Consider the following 15,998-nt stretch of genomic DNA (forward strand, 5'->3'; position numbering starts at 1 on the left):
ATTGGTTCCGTTTCGAGAAAGAAAGAAAAAGAGAAAGAGAGAAAGAGAGAGAGAGAAAGAGAAAGAAAGAAAAAGAGAGAGAGAGAAAGAATTCGCGCTCGATCACTTTTCACTTTCTCCGGGGAAATGTAAAATTCGTCGATACCAACAGGATCATGAAAAAGCAGGAAAGATGGGTCGCAGGAGAGATTCGCTAGCAACTTCTCGTTCGTTGTCCTCGTCGTGGCTGGAACTCTCGATACACATATAGGGTCGACATAATTGAAATTCCAGAGAATCGGAATTCTTTCGTGGCCCGATCTACCTTCTTGTCGTATCATCGCCGCATGGAGGTCGTTGAGAAGTAGATGGAGTGCGGAAACCACATGCCAGGGGCGTGATCGTCGTTGAGGAAAAACGTGGGTAATGCGGAAAAGCAGCAGCTTCGCGGCACGATGTGGAAGGGCCGCGCTCCGACCTTAATGCAAATTCATTCGTGGATTGCACGATCGTGCGCGCTCGCACACTATCCAAACTGAAAAAGAGAGAAAAAGAGAAAGAGAGAGAGAGAGAGAGAGAGAGAGAGAGAGAGTTTACAGAGATGCGAATCATTTTCTTTCAAACGAGAAACCGAAACCACAAACGAGCGAAACAACCACAGTTTCGATACTCTTTTTCCCTTTATATCGAAATTTCCTCATTGATACTTCGTGCGTTAATCGATTGAGATCAAAAGGTCGACAATTAAACGTGATCATTCCAGGTCTCTTTTGCAGGACCATCTTTCACCTAGGACATATGGTCGTACCGTTATTCTCAACCATTATCGTAGACCAATCATTCTTTCCTTTTTTTCATCTTATGTCTGGAAGAAGTCGTAAAGACACGATTAAGTAGATAGATAATAAAGACATGATGTTAAGTGTCTTACGCTATTCATTACCGACTTTTATCTCCTATTAACGCCGATTAATTAGGCCTCACAAAGTTATCGAATAATTCTGGACGAACAATGGAACGATTAATTTGACGGTGATATCGGCCACCTGAGTGCTCCATTTGTTACGATACATATGTATGCATCTATGTATTTATGTATGTACGTAGGTGAAAATTATTCAACGAAAGAGATGTTAGTTGTACGGAGCGCGTGCGTTCAGAGCGATGGTGGAAATTGGCTCGGAGTAGTTTTAACGGCACCGACTATATACATACGGTAATTTTACATTCATGGAGTGGGAGTCCTGGGACTACGGTCGATTCTGTAAGTTTTGCGGTAACCGAAAAGTAGCTTTCGTGCCGACCACAGGAACGCAGGCATCTCGTATTTTTAAATGACGGGTATGAAGCGTTAATTAGAATAGAAAACTCATCCGACGGTCGTTGACTTTAAATCGGCGTCATATAAAAGAAAAGGGTCGTTGGTTAATATTTTTCGTTCGTGGTAACAACGATAATTATCAAGTAATTCTATTGCACTGACGTACATCGTTGATCAACATTATTTTCTTAACGCTTGACTCAGTAACAATCTTGTTGATTACGAATTGGTATCTTGGCTCTCCGAGTTTCCAATTAAAATTAGCTATAATCAAACGTTTGATAAAGAAAGTAAGAGATGGAATAGAGGGTAAGAACGGGTAGAACAGGCAATATTCCAATACTCTCTCTCTCTCCTTCGACGTCGAGCGTTTATACACAAAACGATATTCGAGGCGAGCCGGAGTTCGCGTTATACAGAAACATGCTAACGCTCGAGCGAAGCAGTCTCTTTGATAGAAAACACCTTTTCTCTCTCTCTCTCTCTCTCTCTCTCTCTCTCTCTCTCCGGTTTTGAAACCGTGCAAGGTGTAAAACGTTTCCGATCGAAAGCGCGTTAAAGGAAGGCATGCTGAAAGAAGACGAAGTAGACGAGAAACTAGTAGAAACCGAGTGAAAGAGAAAGAGAGAGAGAGAGAGAGAGAGAGAGAGAGAGAAGGAAGAAGAAGGAGTAAAAGAGAGGAAGAGGAGCTAAAGAAAAGGAGCAAAAGGGTGGAAAAATTTTGCGTCACGAACGAACAGAGTCGTGAGCACGCGTATTATATGTACATATATACGTGTATGTTTCGAGAAAAGGAAGATAAGGAAAAGTACGTTAGTATTGGTGAAGACCGATCCGTGGGCAAACACACGTACGTTGTTGCGAGTATAACTGTTCTGCATTTCGGAACGACCTTTACGAGCAAGAATCTCTCTCTCTCTTTCTCTCTCTCTCTCTCTCTCTCTCTCTTTCTTTCTCTCTCTCTCTCTCTCTCTCTCTCTTTCCTTCCCTCTTTCTCTCTTTTTACCTCCTTTCACGTTGCTTGGAATGCATTCCGTTGCAAGCTCCCTTGAGTTTTTCAAAGAAATTGCTCGTGTAACGATTCGGTGGTCCATCGAATGGAGGTCAATAGTGTTAGCGTGACTCGCCACGTGCCGTTATGTTGGGCTTCTTACGTCACCCACAACCGCTTTTGTCCACCAAAACCAGTCCGCTTCTTTAAAAGCCGCTCGGTTCGCCTTCGAATTCCAAACGGTGACCAGAAGGTACGAGCAGACTCTTCTTTCTCTCTTTCTCTTTCAAAGAAGTAAAGGACTGAGAACCCGTAAATCGTTAACGTTTTTTCTGCTTTCGGTCAAGATATGATAAAGGTAATAGGATGTAAAACGAGTATCCTTGTTAATATTCAAACTTCATTTGTCACAACGATAATATAATATCTACTAATTAATATGTAGATCTTCTCGTATAATGTCAAAGTATCTATTTTCCAGTGATATCGTTGATTTAAAGGGACAATCACAAGTAGCCTTCTGTTAGGTATTAACAATGCCTATCGAGATTTCCAACAAAGCTCTTTTGAGAGTAATCTATCCTCTTGGAATGAACGAAGTATAATCACAAGCCACTGTAATTAACTGTAATTCGCGAACGTGTATTATGGCGTCATTCTATCAGTCTGTGCGTTTCGTTAACTGAGAGATATTGTACCAATAATCGTAATAATAGCTAATTGTTACAGTTGACCGTATTATCGGTACGTAGTATTTCAGACCTCTTGAATAATGGATGATATTGTAAAGCAACACGAATGGAGCCGGTAGAAAATCAAGAAAAAGAAAATAAAGAATGAAGACGTCGGCTTAATCGTTAAAAGGGAATTGCCGACTGGTCCCGCTAATTCGCAATTTCGATAAAGTATGTTTACAAATGCTCTTCTTTTAATCGAAATATTATCAGAGTTAAAAGTTTCATATTTCGCTAGCAAATTCGTTGGTTTTCCCTGTATAACATCGACGTGGCATATTGATAATTGAGGGCATGCGGAATAAATTGACGGGCAATTGGAAAAAACCATCTCGTTGTACGTACGGTTGTATGGACATATATGAGTTTTTTTTTATATTCGACGGGCGACGATTATTTTCGTTTTTACTTCACGTGCATTTTTATATACGCATTGATAGTCGAGGTTCTATTAAAAAAGAATTCACGATTGAAATGGAGATGACTCGTTCGCGCGAAAATTATTTGTTTCTATGGTTTCATAACTAAATTATTATGAAACGCAAGTAAATAACAAGATTTCCTATCGTCTCGTTATCATGGAAACACGAGAATACTCGTGATACATTTGGATGTAGTATGAGAAAGAGAGTGGTATTGATGTACCGTGCTTAAGAGAAACGTTTCTAGCGGATAGATAGTCTTGCCCCGACTACCTACCGTAACTTCTTATTCTAATACTCAAGATCGTAGCTCTGTTACGGCTGGTATATCGAGATAATCGGGATACGATTATTATATTTAGTTTATCGTGACACCCGATCGGCTGGCGAGCGTACGATCGAGAGCGAAGATAAACGTATCCAAAATTCACGAGGCAGAGAGAACAAAGGGACGGGAGAAACACGTAGAATCCATAGTCGTTCTTGTTCACGGTAAGAGCGTACGAAGGAAGAGGAGGAGAACGCGCGATGCATAACTCGTTTGTCGGCTTGCGAAGTCCGAGTCAGATTTAAGTTATTTTTAGTATTACCATATATTTCCACTCGCATTCTACGTTCGAGCGAAAAATGAAAAATTATCGAAGAAGAACGAGATTAGAGAAAACAAATAGAGGATGAAGTAATGAAGTAATCCTAATGAAGATGCACTTAATAAATTGACGTACGGTTAAAAAGACACTCCCAGTGATTGCGACCACTCTTGTGGTAGCAGGTACGCCTTAGAATTTCTAATACGCTCTCATACGCTAACTTCTTACAAGATCAGCTTTTCCACAGAGACTAAGAAAAAAAGGAGAGACTTAGTCCCGGTTCGTACCGGGCCCATGCATCAAGTCTGTCTTTGCGTCGAACGTACAGTCTGCTTCTAAATCGAATGTTTAGAACTCGGCAAGAACTCGATTGCTATTTCGTCAACCTTTAAACTCTCGATATTATCTCTCCCGTTGAGCTCTCATTTACTTTTTAACGCGAGAACATTCGCAATGATCGTATCGTTCAAACGATCTCGCGTGTCATCCGGATGAGAAAATCATGATGAAAATGTGCTAGGTCATCGATTCGATCGCGGACTGTACGAGAGAGGAGTATAATTTGTTTCGATATCAACGTTGACGGCGTAAAGGCGTGGGCGATCTCAGAGTGACGCGTTGTAGCACGATAAAGAGAGAGAAAGAGAGAGAAAATACGAGAGATCTATATAGAATAAAAAAGGAAGTGGACAGAGTTTTATAGTCGACGAGAAGAACGTTCATGGTGGGGATGGCCGATCATCGACCGGCAAACTTTTGTCGAAAAATTGATTTGTCATTATTCCGTTTGTAACAGCAGGCAGTTGTTACGGCAATGCACGTGACAACGAACGATCGTGTCAAGAAACGGTAGTCTAATATTCGCATTAGACGTCTTCCTTTTTAGATTTGTAAGGCTATTTTTTTTCTTTCTCTCTCTCTCTCTCTCTCTTTCTCTCTTTTCTCTCTTCTCTCTCCAACACGCTTTACACGTTTCCTTTTTACTCTCGCGAAAAGTTATAATTAATATGTTCTACGTACATTTTGGACATTATCCACCCCAAGCGACATTCGCTTTCGCGTCTAGCTGCAATAATTATTTGTTCGCATTTGTCCGCGTCCGCCGAAGAAGTTTCCCAAGGAAGGAAAAGCACCTTCGTGAGGCGAAGTTTCGCTCGGATTATCGCGCTCGGATTCATTATACTCCGGATACACTGCTACTTTGGCTCGTACGCGCGAGGGAGGGGCCAGAGGAAACTTATATATAAATCCTCGTCTTCTACTAGCATCAAGAACAGGAATACCACCACCACCACTTCGATGGCACCCCACGTGGAATTCTCGCGCGTTCATCGCGTGCGTGTGTCGCGCTGAGAGAGAAGGAACGAACACGAATTTGCTTGGCACGTCTCGTCTTCTCCTGGCGCTCCTTAATGACGGCTGGAAACTAATTAATAAAGCGGACGATGATAAACAGCGATATACGATGTAGCGCGAAGGAACGAGAACTTGTCGCTGTTTCCTTCTCATAGACGTAGGAAAAGAAAATTCGCTATCGAATTCTTTTTTTTTTTTATTTTCCTCATCTTCGAATTAAAGATCCGTTCGAGTTCTTTGATGCATTTTCAAGAGAGAAAAAAAAAAGGAAAAAAAAAAAAATATAAATAAATAAATAAAAGAAAAAAGAAAGAAAGAATTCGTACTATCTCCGACGTTCTGCTCGAATTATCTATTATCAAAGATTTTGAAGTGTATGCGATTAAGCACAAATTCCTTGGGATTATCTGCAAGTTTTGGATTCCCACGTGCAACGTAGAAATCAAAAGTATCGAGCATAACTTCGTAAAGAAGAAGCAGAGACGTTAAAGTAAATTCCCGTAAAAATCAAAGTCTCAAATAAACAGATTTTATTTCTTCTAAAATAGACCATTTTACGATCGTTATACTTGCGTGTCTATTCTCGATGCTTAGATAAATCTAGTGACAATCAGATAAGATCTCGTAAAAAGTGCCAAGCGAGGAAGAGTCTTTTCTTATTCCCTTCTCAAGAGTTATGTGGATTTTTGCGAAGACGTCGAGTCTTCCCTTTGTCCCCTCCCCTCTTTTCCCTTCTCCATCTCTCTTTTCACTCGACAAGCTTATCACGAGGACACCGTGTTTGCAGCCGCTGGAACTGATGAGGTCTTTAGCTGGCGCGGTCTCTCGCTTGATGGATGCCAAGAGGATACGAGTTTATGTCGCGCCTGTAAACCTTCCCTTTCATAAAGATCCATAAGCAGGATTACAAACAGAGTCAATTAGGCCGCAAGTAGCGACCGGTCTCGTCGAGAGAAAGAGGGAAGATAGAGAGAGAGAGAGAGAGTCAGCTAAAGCCCATTAAAGATCGTTTCTTCCGCAGACATCGGAAGCACTCGAGTAGAAGGATAGAGGGGAGTAAAAAAAAAACACACACACACAAGAGAACGAAGAAGGTCTTGTTTTTTACTTAGAAGATGCTGCTAACCAAGAGGCCTGAAATCTTTCCTTGGATCGGTCTTCTTCTCGTAACTCAAAAACAAATAATATGCATTTGTCTATCTATACCAAGTTCCAACGTAACTTGAACATTTATCGCTTTCCAACTATCGTAAAGTCAACCGACGATATTTGAGTAATTTATCGAGAGTACCAGTAAACGCTATAATTAGTCATAAACTCATGTACACCAAAGGTAAGTAGTAAGGATGCGTCGCGTGCGGCCTCCGCAGTACATCCTTTTTTCCACTTTCAAAACGTTTTAATTAGTTGAACGGACGAAAAACTTGAGGCACATTAAGAATTTACACAAAAGCATTAAATCGTTTATTATACGTCCGAGAGATAAAGACCACTTACGATCACTTGACAAAAAGTGAGTTAAACGCTCGTCCTTGTTACCCTCGATTAAAATAGTTTCGAATATACATATATATATATATATATATATATATATATATATATATATATACACAACATATGCACGTGCGGAGATAGGATGAATATAATTAGATTGGTAAACTTGCTAATCGAGTAAACGAGCATGCCGCTAGTTTAGCGTTGGGTCAAGAGTAACATGGGAGTCCTAGAAACGGTATGTGATTAGAAAATTAAACGAATTTGATGGTTTGAAATCGATCTACGAATCGTTCCAATATATCACCATAGGTATGTAGAGATAGAGAAAAAGAGTGAGTGAGTGAGAAAGAGAGAGAGAGAGAGAGAGAGAGAGAGAGAGAGAGAGAGAGAGAGAGGGAGGAAGGGGGAGAGAGAGAGGGAGAGAGAGAGAGAGAGAGAATCATCTGTTTCACGCTCGTCATAGGTTATTGTACACGTTCGTTCGCGATCAGTGTGTTTAACAAAGTAAAAAATCGATACTGGAAAATACGAAGACAAAACCAATGGACAATTCGAAACGACTACGTTTGAATTCCGTCCAGCACGCCAAAGCAATAGAATTCACATACATACATATGTACATACATACATATACATACATACATACATACATACACCCACACGCGCGCACGCACGCACGCACGCATATATATATATATACACAAATAGAACGATCTCTTTGTGTGTCCGGCACGAACTAATTGAAAACAGGAAAGCTGTTTGGACTTAATGATTTTATAAACTTCTCACTATTTCGTAGTCGCGTCAACATTTGTTTTTCGATCGGTCGATTAACTTTGAGTGATTTCGAGCGATGCTTTACGCGTCACCGAACAGGAAACGAGCTCGGAATGCTGGAAAATCTTTTTCCTTCGGCTCTCCATGTTTACACGCGTCCTCTCGTTTATGTCGGGTTAAGTAAACGAGACACGGATGCACCATTCTTCATCGTTCCAATGCTACTTTGTATTTCGCCTGACATTCTGTTCGTCAATTAATAATAATAAAATAAAAACATGTACTTAATTCGAATCTTTATTATTATCTTACAGTTGTGTCTCGTATGTATTCAGTCCTTTCAATGCTTTTTCTTAACGTCCGTTATTATTACATTAGACAGAATTATTTTCTAATCATTTTATTATCGTTATGTCGTACTATGTTATATGTACGTATGTATTATATTACGTTTCATAGAAATAATATTGTTATATAGAACACAATCAATTGTCCGTTCGTTCGTTTGACCTCAAGCGAACGTTTGTAAATAGTTATATGTACAAACGTACAACATTCATATATACACGACCTTTCTATAGAAGTCTATCGTTCTATAAAAGGAAATCATTCGGTTGTTGGCGTTTACGCAAGTTACATGTGTACAAAATACATGTACAAGTTACGTATATTTCTCTAGTAGTTCTCTCTCGATCTTTTCGACTACCGTTTGACGATCATTACCGTCAGGTTGCATTGTTGTGAATGCAACTATGATGTTACATAGAAAAACGAAGAGACTCGATCGATCGAAGTCGTTTACATTTCTCGATTGTATATAATACGATCATTTGACCATTGAAAGATCCGCAACATTTTGCCGTTACGAATGTAATACGTACATTCGTCAACAAGAACGTGATAAAGTTTATGACTTCGACGATCGAAACTGCATTTTTTACCGTCAAAGTTTATATCTCCCTTGCAATATCAACACCCACGACAAGTATAATGACGTCGTTGGAAGGTGTCTAATGAGTCGGACCGTTCGAAAAATAGGTAGACAGTTTTGGTACTTTAATCGCCATAAATTAAAATTCCTATTTTCATTGAGAGAGAAAGAGAGAGAAAGAGAGAGAGAGAGAGAGAAAGAGAGAAGTAGAAATCGTTTATTGACGACGCATCGTGTTGCAAATTGCACAACGTACCTCACGCACAGCTACAAAATTAACTCGTAGATCGTTATATTATATTATACGCGAAACGCACTACTGGCGATTCCGACGTGTTCCCGTTTCGGACGTACATACGTTCTCTCTATATAGCGTGTATATACAAGCCAAACGTATGCGAGCTCATTCATTTGAATGAAGCTACGTGGGGTAATCAATATTAAATAGCAATTTGGGTGGCTTTCAAACCTCTCCTCTGGTAGACCTATCTGTTGAAAGATAGCAAATAAATGTTTACAAAGTATTATGTAACATCTGTTCTATGTTATTATAATTTTTAGAATTAAAACAATATATGACATCGAGGCTGGAGAAAGAAGACTCATAATGAATAAGAATTACGTATATATCTGCTTATTATTATTGTATCATTTATCGAGCTACGAAGTGCTCATTAAACCTTTCCTTCTCATTTGATTTAATCTTACAATTACGTATACCTATTTCATTATAAAAATATCGTAAGTCACGTATCTCGTTATTAGCTCACCGACGAACACTAATTATGCTTATGATCAACGAAGCCCCACACTTGGTTCTAAAAATCAAGCAAATTTTCGAACGGATAAAATTAATCTCTCGATGGCAATTATCCCTTGTTCGTCGATTGATGATTTATTATCAATTTACACGGGGATAAAATTATTACCATATTTTCCGTTTCATTGATTCACCTTTGGAGAAATTTTAAATGGTTTATTTGAGACGTATTTCATTCGATTTTATTACATCGACATCGATCTTTTCTGGTCTTTCATAGAGCAAAGAGCATCGAAGAGTGGTCAGGATTTGCGGAACGTACGTAGAATTATTCGAACGTGTCGAATAGATGGAGAAACTATCGATCTATCTGTTTCTTCGAGAACGGCAACCTCTCGTCCGATCACAAAAGGAAAAGCTCTCGTTAGGCTCGATCTCGAAACGAGTTCCGTTAGTGGACGGCTACGAGGAAGGTTTGCGAGTGGATTTTCATAATTTTTACGAAACTGAACGAACACGGTCTTTATCATGATCCGATCGAGTTGTCTCGAAAATTTTCTTCAAATTTGCTACGACGGAAGAGTTTCTATCGTAATTGATGAAACGAAGAAAAATATAATATAATATAATATAATAGAATAGAATAGAATAGAATAGAATAGAATAGTAGAGAATAGAATAAGAGAGAAGAGGAGAAAAGAGGAGAGAAGAGAAGAGAAGAAAAGAGAAAAGAGAGAAATGGCGTTATAGCATCGCACATAACTCCACTGGTCTCGTCTCTTCTTCTTCTTCTTCCGTCGACGACTATCAAGCACTGAAACGAGTCGACCGTACACACGAGTCGTCCTCTCCCGGTTACAATAACTTAGAGGATTAACGACGTCGCGTTCTCGCAAGCGTGACTCACGCGCGTGGATGCGCGCGAGGAAAAGCTCTTTCTCTCTTCTTCTCTCTCTCTCTCTCTCTCTTTCTCTCTTTGCTGTATTTCTCTTTCTTTCTTTTCGCTCTTCGCAAGAAGACTCTCACAAGATCGGCGATCGTGAAAACGACGACGTCGCTTCGAGTAGCGGTAACTCCGAGTAAAGCGGCCTTGAAATTTACGATACGTTTTAACGTCCCGCGAGCCAGCTACTACTTGAAGAACGGGATCGTAGTTACGAACAACAGTTTATTAAACTATTTCGTTGCATCGATTCCGATCTCTCTCTCTCTCTCTCTCTCCCTTTTTCTCTCTCTCTCCCTTTCTCTCTCTCTCTCTCTCTCTCTCTCTCTCTAAGACTTTAAGTAAGATTTTGCCCGTTTTATGCTTTCTGTGCCATGGTAAAACACTTCTCACGATCTATATCTCTCGTAAGAAAAAATCGAGAAAATAAATGAATAAATTTGTCTCTGTAACCATCGCAAAATAGAACATTCCATTCGCTACATTTCATCGTTAGATATAAATACAAATATATAGAAACTATCTATTTGAGATAAGTACAATATAGGAACATCGTTTGAATTCGATTTCGATGGAAAAGTCGAACAATGAATACGGACGATCTCATTTCGTGTCATATATATAAAAGAATACTGGACTCAATTTGCTAGAGAAGGTTCGGCCGGAGGTCAGAAATCCGTGGGGCTCTTATCCCGCGAAAGCGCGGAAGCGAAGTCGTATCGTGAGTCGTAGCTCGCAAGCGCACAGCAAACCGGTGAACGTACTTGAAATCGCACGGTGGAGATCGGCCGAATCGTCCGTCGTACCTTGCCCCTTCTCCTCCACCCTAGACTATCTCCCTCTTTCTCTTTCTCTCTCTCTCTCTATCTCTCTCTCTCTCTCTTTCACATCTTTTGCTATGTTCTTTCTCCGTTTCTCCTCACACTCTTTCCCCCTTCCAATTGGCTCTTTCGTCTTCTTCTTCTTCTTCTCCACCTCCACCTCCACCTCCACCGCCACCTCCACCACCACCAACGGCGACGGCATCACCACCACCAGCAGCAGCAGCAGCAGGCAGCATCACCACCATTCGCCTCCCCCTTCCATAGGACGTCCCGTCGCACTAATAATTCGTGAGTACGTTGCGGTGATGTTGAGCATTCCACCTGCCAACAGCAACCGGGCACATCCCCCCACCTGGTGGATACCGGCAGGAAAAGTGGCCGCACGCCTTGCAATCCCAGCATTTCTGTGTTGGTTGTGGCCGTGAACGGGGCTCAAGTCCAAGGGCACGCGAGAAAGAGAGAAAGAGAAGAACGGAGAGAAAGAGAGGGCGGCCTCCCGGAGTGCTGCCGTTGCTGTTGTTGCTGCTGTTGCCACTGCTGTTCCTTCTTCTACTTCCTCGACGTCTTCTCCTTCTTTACCTTCTTCTGCGTGCGGGACCCGTCTACGGTTTCCTCTTGTACGACTACTACCACCATTTCTTCTTGACTCTCGCCGTCAACCCTCCTTGCGAGCTCACCCTTGCTGGAGATTCTACAGGAGTCACTCGCCGAGAAAATTTAAAAGAGGTAGGTGAAGGAAAAATTTGCGAAGGAAAAGAAAACGAAAAGAAAGAATAAAAATAAAAAAAAAAAGAAAAAAAAAAAAGAAAAAAGCACGAAAAAGAAAAGATACGAGAAAAGTGGTACGATCGAAGGAAGAAGAGTTCCCTTCGTGATTCGGTTTACCTCGACGATTTTTAATCGGTTTCTCCAGGCTCGAAAGGTTTTCTCCAATCGGGATTTCAATTTCGTTACACGCTTCGTCAAAGTGGGACAGGTGAGATGGGAAGAGAAGATCGATTTTGATCGTGAGACGCGAAGACTCGCTTCTTCCTCTTCTTTGCTTTCCCTTTACGTTCCTTTGATCGCGATCGGAGCCGAAGATCCTCACGAAGAGTCGTCGACTTCTCTTACCTGTCGTCGGGTCGCGCCTTTAAGAGCTCCTTTTGGAGTTAGGAATGACGCGAGATCCTCTCGCCCCCTCGGCCCTCTTCACGATCCTTCAGAGATGGATCTCGCGCATGCAGATCTTTTCAAGAGAGAAAATTCGAAATCTTTTTTCGATCGAAAGGAGAGATTGTTCTTTTCCTTTTCCTTCTCTGTCTCTCTCTCTCTCTCTTTTTCTTCTTTTTTTTTTCATTCCCAATTAAATGGAAAATTCCGATCGTTGCCGACATCCACCTCTTCCTCCTTTGTCCTCCACACGTATTCGTGGATAGATAACGTCGATTCTAGGTTCGTTCCATCTCCAGCTCTGAAATTTTTTCCATTTCAGGTTTTCACGTTTCGCCGAATACCGGACGACGTGCGCGAACCGCGTTGGCCCGCGAATTTATACGTCCGACGTCCGTTATATTTTCCGATTAAATCGATGAAGTTCCATCCGCGACGGTTTATAGCCACGCACCTACCATCGCACTTCGTACGTATATACGTGTTACGCGAAGCTACTACGGTTCGTCGGAAAAACAATTTTCCATCTCGACGATTCCGTGAACGAGAGCACGTACCCTTCCCAGACAAATACGGATCTTTGTTGGCATGCTTTCGTGTGACATTTTATATACGATCGATCGAAACTTACACGAACAGAAAGTTGGAATATCGATCCTTTGAAATCGTGATCGTTCGAAGTTTTGAAAAGAAAAAAAGAAAAATAAAATTATATCATTTCTCCAGCCATACGTGTAAATGATTGCGTTCGAGAACGGTTTATAGTGCAAAAAAGAAAACGAGTTCGAGATAATACCTAATGAAGAAGAATAGAAAGAGATGGGTGTGTGAGATCTGTAAAACCGTTGTTTTTCCGGTCTTTATATCTCCGAGTAAACGAATCCGTTGAGTCTCGATGCAACGTTCGCGTGTGAAAAGCAAGCAGGTGTATCGGTATGGCTTCACGATTTTAAAACGAGTACACGTTACGGAAAATCCTCCCTTGCGTTACGATCGATCGCTTATGATCTTTCGAGAGGGTCGTTCAAAAGTATGACCGTTTACGAGGCCAACTCGTATGAATGCTCTCGTTTATCGCAAAGTAGAGTAGGATCCTCATGTTTCTCGATCGTCCACTCAATTAAATTCTTAATTACAGTTGAGAGAGAAATTCCATGCTCGGTTAACTGTAATCACCGATCGTTTTCCATCTTTCTCTCATTCCCTCTCGTATATTCTCTCATCGATTGATAACGGGACTTCGATGCTACCGACTGTATGTAGCTACTCGAGATAGTCGTGTCAAAGTTTCGACGGAATCGTCATAACAGAAAGAGGAGTGGTGGAAAGTGTAATAAAGGTCGAACAAGAACGCAGGGAATGGTATGCGCAGAGCGGTATTCAATTCTTCCTTGCATCGAGGCATTCGCGGGAAAATCGGTTCCTGTAATTACTTTAATGAATGGCAACAAAAGCAGGGAGAACCTAGCATTGAGCGATATTATGTTCTTCTCTCGGCGTTCTCCCTTCGTGGTTCCTTCGTGTCTCGGTCTGTCTCCTTCTTCGAGATATATCCATTTCCATCCGTTTCACTCGTTCTATCTTCTCTTTACTCCTTCTCCTCGTTTCTCTTTACCAAAAGGTACTAAGACTGTTTCCTTAGCCATTACATTGTGGCAAACTGTTCGACTAACTTTGAAATAATTAGTCCGGATAATGAAGTTCAACGGCACAATGGCTTTAGTAGCGAAGGGTAATGAGATTCTTACCCCTCTACCGAGAGCTTTACTACCGTTTTCGTACGATATTGATTACTTAAGGTCCTTGGATAAACTCTAGGAGGAAGTTGAAGCGAGCGTGAGTAAATCAATCTTATCGTCCTTGACCGGGTAGAGACGAAGGCGGCAGCCTTTCGCTGTCGACGTGTCTCTGCAAAGTCTTCGACGTTAACGTTAATCGAGTGCCGGCTAAAAACTCAACGAGCCGGATAGTAGGTTCGTGTTCTTCCGGAAGGCATCTTCCTACCTACCTACCTACCTACCTATCTACCTAACTACCTTCTTCTTCTTCCTCTCTTCGTCTGCGCACATCCATGCGCGTCTCCGCTCTTCCATACTCGCGAAGGATTACCGATAAAGTTTTACCGTCGTGAGAGAATATATTAACGTGATGGTTAACAGCCTGTCCAAGTTTGCGACGAAATACTCTATGAGTCTGCGAATAGCCAACTCCTTCGTTGCTTTTGAATAATCGAAATAGTTTCTTGCGAGGAACAACGTCTCATAGAACTCACATGAGAGAGTGAACTAGAATCAACGATATTCTAAAGAGAGAAGGAAGTTGAAGTAATGAAAGAGAAATAGGAATAGGAAGAATAAGAACGAGAAAGAACGTGTATTCTCTTATCCAGAGAAAATCTCTTACCTCCGTAAGAATGGTCTTTCTTTCTTAGAAAAGCTTTTCTTTTTCTTCTACTTTTCTAGTTTTACTTCCTCGTACGAGAAAGAACGCTAAAATAGATATTACGAGGAACGATATTAATTGTTCAGGGCCGCGTATCGAGTGGCAAGAAGAAGCAATATAGGAAGAGCACAACCCTCGAGCTTCTCTATGCCATGGGCCTGATTAAGGGCTACCATTTTCCTCTTCCTTTATTCCAGATTTTTTCTTCGACGCCTGCACAGTGATTCGATTAAGATCACGATCTACGAGTGGGAAATTAACGTGTCAATTAGAAAGTCGAACGATATACGCCTGTCAAGCGGGCCCCTAGCAGCGTGGGTACTACGTTGTGTTATGTCCAGCTTGCGAACGCGCTGCTCGTAAATTATTGCGTTATGCATCGTCGACGATACACGATCGACGCGATATAGAGGGAAGGAGAAAGACGGGGAAGGAAAGAGGAAGATGAGGATGAGGAGGAAGAGGAGAAGGAGAAGGGACGTGCTCTCGTGTAACGCGTTGCCCGGACGGTAATCTAGCAAACCGATCGAGCGAACGTCGACGGTCCTGGCCAGTGCAGATAAAAGAGGACGACCTCGATGGGCATTCGATATCGATAGTGTACGGGAAAAGATGCGGTGTAGGACGTCAGGTTTATAAAACGAATTCTTCCGGCGTGTCCTATATATATGCTTCGTTGTTACCACTTATTCTTATTCTTATTCTCTATCTTGTTTTTGCAACGAGACGAGCCATTTATGAAGAAAGCAACGATTTTTACAACTACCACTCATTGAAGGAATCCTTAATGTTGATTTTGAATTTATCTTCTCCTAACCTTTACGTATTTTCCTTTCCTTCCTCTATTTTCTTTTCTTTCGCAATTTAGACTAGAAGTACTCGTATGAGAACCACCATCGTTCGGTCCTTGGTAAGAAGATCGGCCGCGCGAACAGAACAGTTTGTATTTTCATAAGTCCGCTAGAACATAGACGTGCTTACACGATATTAGCACACAAAGGGTACGCGGCTGCATTCGAGGGAAGGCATTACCTCAAGGGCTAGCGTTTACAAACGTCCAGGAACTTCGAACGCGCGAACGTGCATATCGCGAATGTACTACTACGAGAAGATGTACTACGAGAAAGAAAGACAGAGAGAGAGAGAGAGAGAGAGAGAGAGAGAGAGAGAGACGAAAGGAGAATCACAAGAAGAGATTGAAGAGGAAACGTTAGATGCGACTCAATTATCGAATCAATTTTAAAATGACTTTGAGAAGCCCTACTATGAATATCGTGTC

The 15,998-nt window shown here is 41.4% G+C and overlaps 1 protein-coding gene across 2 annotated transcripts in view; it reads right to left on the reverse strand.

Moving 5' to 3' along the window:
- Positions 1-15,998, reverse strand: part of LOC124430889 (autophagy-related protein 16-1) — a 339,078-nt gene that overhangs the window by 33,831 nt on the left and 289,249 nt on the right. The gene's annotated exons all lie outside the window — the stretch shown is intronic.

Source organism: Vespa crabro, chromosome 1, assembly GCF_910589235.1.
Source record: "Vespa crabro chromosome 1, iyVesCrab1.2, whole genome shotgun sequence".
In the NCBI taxonomy this organism is placed as follows: Eukaryota; Metazoa; Arthropoda; class Insecta; order Hymenoptera; family Vespidae; genus Vespa; species Vespa crabro.